Raw genomic sequence first — 10,927 nt, forward strand, 5'->3', positions numbered from 1 at the left:
GTATGTAGTATCTTGAAATTTCAAGATATGAAAAAACCAAAACCAAACCAAATGGCCCTAAAAGGCTTCCGTTAAAAGGACCCACCATGTAATATGGGATGAATTCAGTATTCAAATAAATATAAATATTAGAGAAACTGCCTGGGGAAACTACTCAATAAGTACGTCACAAAGTTTGGACCAAGTTTAGGGGGGATAGGGGAGAACGGTTATGAATTGTGTTAATCAACAACACACATGCAGGTTCACCTGATCTTGATTTGATCTTGTTTTGTTTCAAGCAGTGACAAGGACGTACCTTGACTTAACACATTTTTTGACATTTGCAAATCATTCATGTCTATGCATTTCTCAAGAAAAATCGGCGACTGGGCATAACGTCTTTACACACTGTTTGTCAATCAACAAAGTTTGTTGGATCTCAAATCAACATGACACAACATCGTTAAGGTTTTTTTTTATGAATGGGCATGTTTGGATTTACACATTCCAAAACTGAGCATCCAGGGATAAAGTATATTTTTTACGTGACGAATTATTTGAAAATAAAATCACAGCATTATTGAAAACAGATCAATGTATGCAATTAAACGCTTTTCTTCCTGGGTACAAATAAGCGCCAAATTTTGCAAAGTTGATCAATCAGTGACGACCTTTCTTACACGTGTACCCGTCAATCACAGAAGTTTTAGCGGGAGCCAATCAGTGACCACCTTAGTTTTTGTTTCTAACACGTGTACCTGTCAATCATGGCAGTTTCAGCGGGACAATAAAAGACAGCGCCATCACTACGGCGTCATTCTGCTCTTTCTTTCCAAGAACACAAACGATGTCTGGAAATCGACAACTTCGCCGCGGACTCTCTGTGGATCGGGATATACAGTGCGACTGTCCATTCCTCTCCAGGTTTGCCAACCTGTTTGCTCCAAACCCGGACAACAGTGTCATCCCAACTTTGGAACTCTTCACGGAGTACAAGGCCAAAGTGGCAGCCTGGACTGAAGACCAGCAACTCGTAGCTCTCGCCGGTAGACGCCAAGCCTTCACTACTCAGTTCCGGGCGGTCGCCATCAACGTGGGCTTCGCTTACGTGGAATCTCCTCGCCGTGGGTATAAGGTTAAGAAGGTCAGGGTAGGTCGGAATTTGGGGGGAGGGGAGGGAGATAGGGACGTTTTGGGGGAACCCTTGCGGTATTCTTTGAGGGGTCACAATACTCGTAGAGCAGTGCAGGAGAGGGAGAGGAGGGGGGATATGTTTTCGGCTCCTATCGTTGCACCTGTCGGTGGAGAAATTGGGAAGGGGGTTTTTGCCACTCGGAATTATAGGAGGAAGGAGGTGGTGTGTGAGTACTTGGGCCAGCTGATTCCGAGGGCAGACGTTGCTGGGAGGTTGGATGAGTACGACAGGCTAAATTTAACTTACCGGTTTATTCACGTTCAGGGGGCTCATGGTCATGAGGCACTTGTTTTGGACGGCCATCGAAATCACCAGGGCAATCGTATTGACCCTGATTCAAATTTGGGGGCAACCATGAACCACTCTAGGGATAACGCTAACTGTAGGTTAACCCGGGTTATGGGGAGGAGGGGGGAACGGGACAGATTCTGGATGGTGACCAAAACGGGGGTAAGTGCTGGCGCGGAGCTCCGGTGGGAGTACGGGGACTTCAGACGAGGAGTGGAGGGCTTCATCGACCACAGGGAGTTCGGCCGCCGCTAACACCATGTCAGGAACCTAGTTTCCTCGACGGCCTTTTTCAAGGCCCCAAATGACCCAGAAGGAAACTTGAAGCATGAAATGAAAACTTGAATGAATAACTTGAACAAGAATGAATTTTTGAAAATAATAATGGCCCTGAATGTGCTAAAACCTATTTTTCACAAAAGGAAACTTGAAGCATGTATTGAAAACGTTAACAGAATAACTTGAACAAGAATGTATTTTTATAAAAATCAAGAATGGTACTATATGTACTAAAACTGATTTTTTTACGGAAGGGAACTTGAACAAAATGAAAACATGATTGAATTTCTTTTCAAATTACGCTATATCACGGCCTTAAATATATTGCCTAATGATGTGCCATTTTTTTCTCGCGGAAAACAGGAAATAAGATCTTGATAATGAAATTTGAAAAACAGGATAAAATGTTAAAATTAAAGAGGAACAATTCATGTTGAATGAAAAACTACAATTATATAACATTGTTTCATAGTTCACTCGAAAATTAGTAACTTTCCTTAAATATACACAGGAGCTGTTCTTCAGAATGTATGCGATCCTTAAAAACAGAAACCACGTTACCATAAATATTAAGAATAAAGGTAAACAGTACAAAAGTATTTTTTCACAAGGATGAAAAACATACAAGCTATCAATGACACCACCAGGATCCTTGCTTAAATGTGTTTGTGCCCTCCGTCCAATGATAACAAACAGCTGTGTTTAAGGTCACGTGAAGAAAGTAGGGTTTTTCCTAACTGCCTTGCCCCACTATTCATAGGGACTCGCCATTTGGTATTCTGATGGCATGTGTATATTTTTTAAATAAACACCTTTTCCAGACAAAACAATTATTTTTTTCCAGACAATTCCTTTTACAGAAATGAACTGTTTCCAAGCAATGAATGTCTCCAACAGAAAGCCCAGCCAAGAGGATAAATATTGCAAAACTCTGTTTCTTTAAGTAGACAGAATAATACTTGCTAGTGAACACTCAGGTTGATAATGATAATAATATACAGAGCCAGTTTGGTTGATGCATGTCATCGATCACAATTGCGTTGATCGATGCTCACTGGATTGTCTGGTCCAGATTCGATTCTTTTCAGACCGCCGTCATGTAGCTGGAGTGCGGCGTTAGTGAACAGAAAGTAATGCGACTATTGGCATTAACGTTTTGACAATGCATCTACAATCGTTCCACCTTATTTTGTTCTGAAGAGCTTATCTTCTAACGACTCCCTAAGAGGCGGATTAAAAGTAATTATATCACAAAACAAGAAGCAAATTTCCAACTGTTTCTGTTGATTCGTGCCAGAGATGTCAAGTTCAGTAACGAGACGTTATAACGGGGTAGTGCCCAGTCCTGAATATACCGCAATTTCCGGAGTCCTTTAAGCGATGGTCTCTCAAGCGACTTTTAGTATCGTTGCAAGGTGCTATCTCATTGAAAGATCATAGCGCGTGGAAACTTTGAAAAAGACATTCACTTGGTCGTATCCAGCGAGGGATTTCCCACATTCTACAGTTGGCTCATGCCACAAAATATTAATTATTTGTTGATCGGACAGATATTTTTTGTTTGGTAATTATACCGAGGGTGTATTTTAAGAAATTGCAACAAATTCTAAAGCCTAATGTAGCGATATCTGCCACACACCAAACTCTAAATGTTACACAATGTAGTTCAGGCAATCCTTGGGACATTTCAAATTATGCCATAATATATACAACCAGTGTTATAAAACCACGGTGTATTTATTTACTCGCAAGTTATCAATCACCTCAGGGAGTGATAGTTTTCTTTGGGTGTATTCAATGTCGCTTCTAATGTGCACCAAAATATACATGTAGTCAATTTCACAACACTGATGCATATATTAAATACAGTAAGCAAGAAATAACATGGTTAATACATATATATTGTTGTCTACAGTGTCCAGTTCTGTTCCCAAGTGAAGAATAAAGTCTTATCGAAGGCACATATGATTGTATTGTAGTGGGCAGCGTTGTTCCGAGAAGAGGTAGCAAGCAATATCCGACTCTTTGTCTCTGAATTGGACGGAAGCCGTTTGGGGCCATTTGTTCTTTGTTTTTTCTTGCAATTTGAAGATGTTATATTGAAAGTTCAGAATAATTTGAAATTTTAAGACCATAACTTTTATATAAATAAAATTTTAACTTAGTATCTTGGAATTTAACTTAGTATCTTGAAATTTAACTTTGGATCTTGAAATTTCCACACACAAAATAAACAAATGGCCCTAAAATGCTCACCAACAGGCTTCCGTAGAATTTGTCTGGCCAAGGAAACTATGTTACAAATTGTCAGTATCCTTGGCTCCCAGAATATGGCCAGTTGCATGCATGGGACACGTGAAAGTTATGCACCGGTGCCACTTCAGTTTCAACACAGTCTGCCCCTTGCCATGCCTGCTGGCATGTACAAAAATCATCGGGCATGGCCCACGGTGGCTGACAGTGTTGAAACGGTTGAAATTTAAAGATACTAATTTAAATTTGTAAGTTATGATCTTGAAATTTCAACTTAGTATGTATCTTGAAATTTCAATAATAAAAAAAAATGGCCCTAAACGGTGTTACACTATAAATCTGAAAGAAAATCTTTAAACTGTCCAAATTACAAGTGTGTTTGATTTGTCTTTTGAGATTGTGTGTCTAAAGTATATGAATAGTTACAGATAGTTATATATCAATGTTATAACTACCGGTAGCCCGTCTGGGTTCCGGGTTAGAACAGATCCCCATTAAGCCATGCTTGTTGTAAGAGGAGAAGAAATGGATCGGGTGGTCAGGCTCAGTGTCTTCGCTGACTGCATGTGCTGGAATCACAATTAAGTGGGTCAATGATCATGATGTCGATCACTGGATTGTGTGATCACACAGATTCGATTAATTAACGACCGTCGAACAGCTGGAATATTACTAAACCCAGCATTAGGCAACAAGCAAACCCCCTTGAAATAACTATAACAAGACAATATATGTCTACTGCAGTATGGGCACACACACCAACGAATGTATTAATTATTTACTTTTTTATAGACAAACGTGTATGTTATGTGTGAGTCTCATTTCACTAAAATAGATTGTGCTATCCTTGTGTCTTAATCTAGTTATGGAGCAGGTTAAAAGTTCGTGTATTCAGGACTTAATGTATTATATTCTGACACTGGGTGGGGATTCGAGGTTATTGCGGCATGGTATCTCTGTGACTCGACGTTAAACCCCATTTCACCTCACCTCACCAAGGTGACTATGCTTGTCGTAAAAGGCTACTAACGTGATCGGGTGGTCAGAGTCGCTGACTTGGTTGATGCATGTCATCGATCCCAATTGCGTGGATCGATGTTCATGATACCAATCACTGGATTGTCTGGTCCAGACTCGATTATTTGCAGACCGCCGTCACATAGCTGGAATATTGCTGTGTGCGGCGTTAAACAACAAACCAAACTAATAATCCAGCTGTATCACGGCCGTCTGTAAATAAATCGAGTCTGGACCTGACAATCTAGTGATTGACATCGTGAGCTTCAATCCACGTAATTGGGATACGATGACATGCATCAACCAAGTCAGCGGCGTGGGTCGTTATACTCATAATATCAATAACTGGGTCGTCTGGTACTGATGCGATTATTTGCAGATGATTTGAATATTGCTGAGTGCGGCCCACAATATTCTGTATTTTGGCCAGGTGTCATAGCCTGACAATAGTGGCTTTAAGTTTTCAGATTGTGTTAAACAATATAGGGTGTGCTGGACCTAATTCAATAAAATCTACAAATCCTGCAATTTGTAGGATTGATCATATTTGACCATATTTTAAGTATTTCATTAAGCCATACTTAATTTTAAATCCAATAGAATTTTTTAAAATCTAGATCTAAATCAGATTTTGTGATTTGAAAGCATGGTCCAACTGAATGAACAGGCGTGTTGCTGGGGTATGGTAGATGTGGATTCGAATGTTTGAAAAGCCGTCACAAATTAGAGTGCCAGAGTATTATATGTATTGCGAGCTATGGGACCTGCAAGAGATTCTTTTCCATTTCTCTGCCTGCCTGTAATATTTTCAGACTACTGCTGTCCTGTACATCTCCCAGTGTGTCGTGTCAGTTTCAACCACGTGAATTTCGTGCAGCGCGTGCACTACAGTCGCCCCAACTCATGGTGGACGAGAAGCCAATGGTGAAGCGGCCTTAGCCAGGTTATAACACTTGGACAGACTGTAGACAGGCGCGTGAGCCTGTAAGGGATTGAGTGGAAACTTTGACAAGCAATACACGAATGTGGTCACCAGGGGCTATCAAGAGACACAGAAGCTGGGTCGTCCTGTGACATTTTAGAATTGAATTCACGGAGATACAATTTCCTTCACTTTACACATTCGAATGGCAGCCTCAGAATAAAGCATCTTTGTTCAAGCATGTTCTTTAATAAAACCATGATTATTGAAAAATCACAATACATCATACATTTAAAACTGAAAACAGTCTTTGAATATTATGTAATTAATATTCATGAAAGCTGTTAAGTTAAAACAAGAGTCATCAGAAGATGACAAATCACCCAGGCCCCCACAAATTAAAACAAGAGTCCTCAGAAAGATGACATATCCCCCCGGCAGCTGTCTGTAAAGTAACCACAAGTAAATGTGCAATTCTCTATGTAATGAGTCAAGAGTTGAATGTTCTTTAAGAAGCATACATTGTTTACCAACAAAAGATCCACCATGGTCGCATCCATATGAAATGAAAAGTAAAACGTGTGTTTCTGTGGGTTTTTTTATGCCAACAAATGACAAATTACAAGAAACAATCGTATAGTCAACGAAGTCATCTGTATCCCCGACCCATTTTAACACGTTATGGTCCCAAACAAGGTAACTGACCAAACATTTCTCTTAGCCCATGTCAAAATAGCTGCAATGGAAATTCTAAAGTAAACATTTCTAAAACTCCTTAATATCAAATGGCACCTGTTCAGTATGTACTTTATATATAGACATGCAATGTTTGGCAAGGAAATATTTAACAGTTTATTTGTTATACTCCACAAGTGAACCCACCCTATATGAAAAATTAAATCCAACTTGTTGCCATGGAAACGTAAAAAATAAAAATTCCTAAATAGCAAAAGGCACCAGTTCAGTATGTGCCTGGTAGACATGCACAGTTTTGTAAGGAAGTATTTAACAGTTTTTGAGTTACGCTCCGGAAACGAACACCATCCTTATAGAACCTAGGTCCAACTTGTTGCCATGTAATCGTAAAAAATAAAAATTTATAAAATTCCTAAATAGCAAAAGGCACCAGTTCAGCATGAGCCTGATAGACATGCAAAGTTTTGTAAGAAAGTTTTGAATGGGTTTTGAGTTATGCTCTGAAAACGAACTCTACCCTATAGAACCTAAGTCCAACTGGCCGCCATGGAAACGTAAAAAAATTTATTTTTTTAAAATCCTAAACAGCAAAAGGCACAACTTCAGTATGTGACTGATAGATATGCCAAGTTTCAATCAAACACACTGAATTATTTTCCAGTTCTGCCCCGGAAAAGGAAATGATTACGGACGGACAGACTGGCTGATCGCTATATCCCCCCGCATTATATGCCGGGGGGGGGGGGGGGGGGGGGATAAAAAGAACAGATCATGTGTTACTTAACTTATTGCCATGGAAACAGAAACAAATATAAATTGGGTGCCGGGTGCCGTTGTACAAAACAACCTTAGCGCTTAGTACAACGGCACCCTGGTCTCTGTGTGTGCAAAGTGTCATGACAGAATACCTATAAACACCACTATGAACAGATTCAAAGTCAAACTTGTTGCCATAGAAACAGGGAATTAATAATTGTTTTGACATTCCTAAATAGCGAAAGGCACTATTTCAGCCCTTGGTCAACACATGTACCAAGTTTGAATAAAAAATGGTAAACAAATTATTAGGGTTGGACGGAGAGACAGACGAGGCGTGGACTATATGCCCCCGCATCATAGGGGGGGGGGGGGGGGGGGATGATAATTCTCAGTGTTAGAGAATAACCAGTCTTGATTATCACCACAACAGATTCCACTTGGAGAGCAAAATAGATGTAAAATTGTATGAATGGACCACCAAATATCATCCCGTGAAGATCCGGGGTGGAATGGGCCTTCAACAACCCATGCTTGCCGTAAAAGGCGACTATGCTTGACGTAAGAGGCGACTAATGGGATCGGGTGGTCGGGCTCGCCGACTTGGTTGATTCATGTCATCGTATCTAAATTGCGTGGATCGATGCTCATGGTATCAATCACTGGATTGTCTGGTCCAGACTCGATTATTTATACAGACTACCGTCGTATAGCTGGAATATTGCTGAGTGCGGCGTTAAACAACAAACCAAATATCAGTGATGACACCAGGTGTTCTCAAAAAGGGTAAGCATGTCCTGCTCTACCAGTAGCACCCGCCATAGTCACTTAAATTGCACGATTAAAGCCGTCGACCAAACAATCCAGTGATGGATGGGCCAGAAATCCAGTTACAGGATACTGCGTTTACTGATTATGATGAAACTAATAAAACTAAGCAATGAGCACATAATGCAGATTTCTCCTTAAATATTTGATAAAGGTGGCCAGGTTTAGTTTAATTGTTGTTTAACGCCGCACTCGGCAATACTCCAGATATATGACGGCGGTATCATGCTTAGTATCACTATATGGTCATGATGACATGTATACGGCCTCACCAAATTGGCATTTAAGATGTAGCGTGTGGATTGCACATTTTTGAAAGCCTAACAAAGTTATAATTTGTTAACAATATTAAGCTAAACGTTGCTGCTAACAGCCAGTTCCCAGAGCCAGTCAAACAAATGAATCAACTCTTAATAATTGTAATAACACTAAACGTTGAATACTGTTCAATCGTGTACTAATGGGATCGAGCAGGTTCGATGCATGTCATCGTATCCCAATTGCGTAGATCAATGATATCAATCACTGGATTGTCTGGTCCGCCATATAGCTGGATTATTGTTGAGTGCAGCGTTAAACAACACACAAACAAAGAAAACCATTCAATATGGACACAACAGACAATGCATGATGTGATTTTATTATACTTTTATACATTGTACGTCATCCTAATCACAAGTAAATAGGGGGCACGGGTGGCCCAGTCGTCTAAGGCGCCGCGATTCGCTGTGCAGAGTTACGTCCCTTGGGCACGCCAGAAACCTATGATTGTGGGTTCGAATCCCGGTTCGCCCCGATTATGTTTCTAGGTTTGTCAGCACCATACCCGTGCTCGTGGGTTTCACCGAAGTGGTAAACGTCTTAGACCTGCATCACTTCGGGATTTCCTCCCACATTAAGCTGACACGCCGTGATATAACTGGAATAATGTTAAAAGCGGCGTTAAACCCAACTCACTCACTCACTCACTCACTCACTCACAAGTAAATAATTCCGACGCGGCGTTAAATTTTAACTCACTACTAGTTTGTCACATGTCGCGGCAACACTGCCATCTCAGGCCGCCTGTGAATACCGAGTCTGGGCGGGACACACCAGCAGTCTATAGCATGTTAGTCTACCATACAGACCCTGAAACAAATATATCCAATACAGCCCATGCAAGTCTATAATAGATTACTTCAGTATCTGAAAATGATATGTCCCTCCTGTTCAAACCTCACTTTGAAGTCGAATAAAATTCAAAATACATCACGCACACAAAAGCACTTCACAGTTTTGAATTCTGTGGGAAATTCTCTGTGATACCGTCCACTGTCCACTGTTAGGCAAAGCAAAATCTCTGAAAATGACCTCAGAAAATATGGTACATCGTAAATCACGCCATTGTTTACACATTATAAAATCACCATTCAGGGCGTTAATCCATTTGAAATCCAAATGACGGATAATTACTCGGAGAAATAAATTGAAAAAAATGGCATATTAGTGATCACAGGTATCTGTCTTTTATCAAAGCACCAATGATCATTAAAAAACGTGCCGATAACCCTATAATCGTTTAGAATGTTTTGGAAAATAGGCAAACACCACGAAGTGAACTTTCCGCATATATATTGGATAGTGTTTACAAAATCACGTTTCACGTATGCGGTTATGAGGCGCCTATGACATCACGTATATTTCAAACTCAGCTTGTACATATATCCTTGAATGCTTTGGTCCTTGGTCCTTGCCCTTGTCACCAATACAAAATGTCTAGATAAAATCAAACGAAATAAATCAGGTGTAGAAACGAACTCTGTGCTCGGAAAACTGCACTTGTTAGTAATGTAGAGAAAGCAACATTCAAATTTTACACAGTGTAGCATTCCTCCTACTTTGAACTATCTATACGTCTATTCGTTGCATACAATGGCCTCAACATTTTCAGACTATGCATGGGAAGAGAATTGTAGCAGGAATTAGGGAACTAAAAATAGAAACATTGCAATGATTTGGTAAATTCAACTGAAATTGTCAAAGTTTCCGTCCTGCGTGACGTAATGAATTACGCAAAATCACGCACAACCACATAAGAATCAGCTACTTTGTCTACAGATCTAGAGCTGTCACACACACACACACGCACACACGCATCCATATATTATCTAGTGGAAATTGTATGCATATTTCTCAGTTTACTGAATCGCAATGTTTCCAAAGTTTGCTGCAACATTAGTCCCGTGGACATTTATTATTTAGAAAACCTATGCTACACTGAAAAAAACCCATAAAGTTTGGTGGTTCAATAGATTTATAGTAAACCAAAATTATTTTTAGGCTTTAATTCATATATACGGAAGCCTTTTAGGGCCATTTTGTTTTTTTGTTTTTTTTTCGATACTATCTTGAAATTTCAAGATACTAAGTAGAAATTTCAAGATACTAAGTAGAAATTTCAAGATACCAAGTTGAAATTTCAAGATACCAAGTTGAAATTTCAAGATACCAAGTTGAAATTTCAAGATAATAAGTTTTTAACATCCTAAGATGTAAAAATACATTTGAAATGAATTATCTTGAAATTTCAACTTAGTATCTTGAAATTTCAAGATAATATCGAAAAATTTAAAAAAAACAAATGGCCCTAAAAGGCTTCCGTACATATAAGATGCCCAATAAGTATTAAAGTCTGTTGTGAAGAACAAAAAGTCCTTTTTTCTGTAAAG

The sequence above is a fragment of the Haliotis cracherodii genome, unplaced genomic scaffold (genome assembly GCF_022045235.1).
Source record: "Haliotis cracherodii isolate W230 unplaced genomic scaffold, xgHalCrac1.p SCAF_27, whole genome shotgun sequence".
Classification (NCBI taxonomy): Eukaryota; Metazoa; Mollusca; class Gastropoda; order Lepetellida; family Haliotidae; genus Haliotis; species Haliotis cracherodii.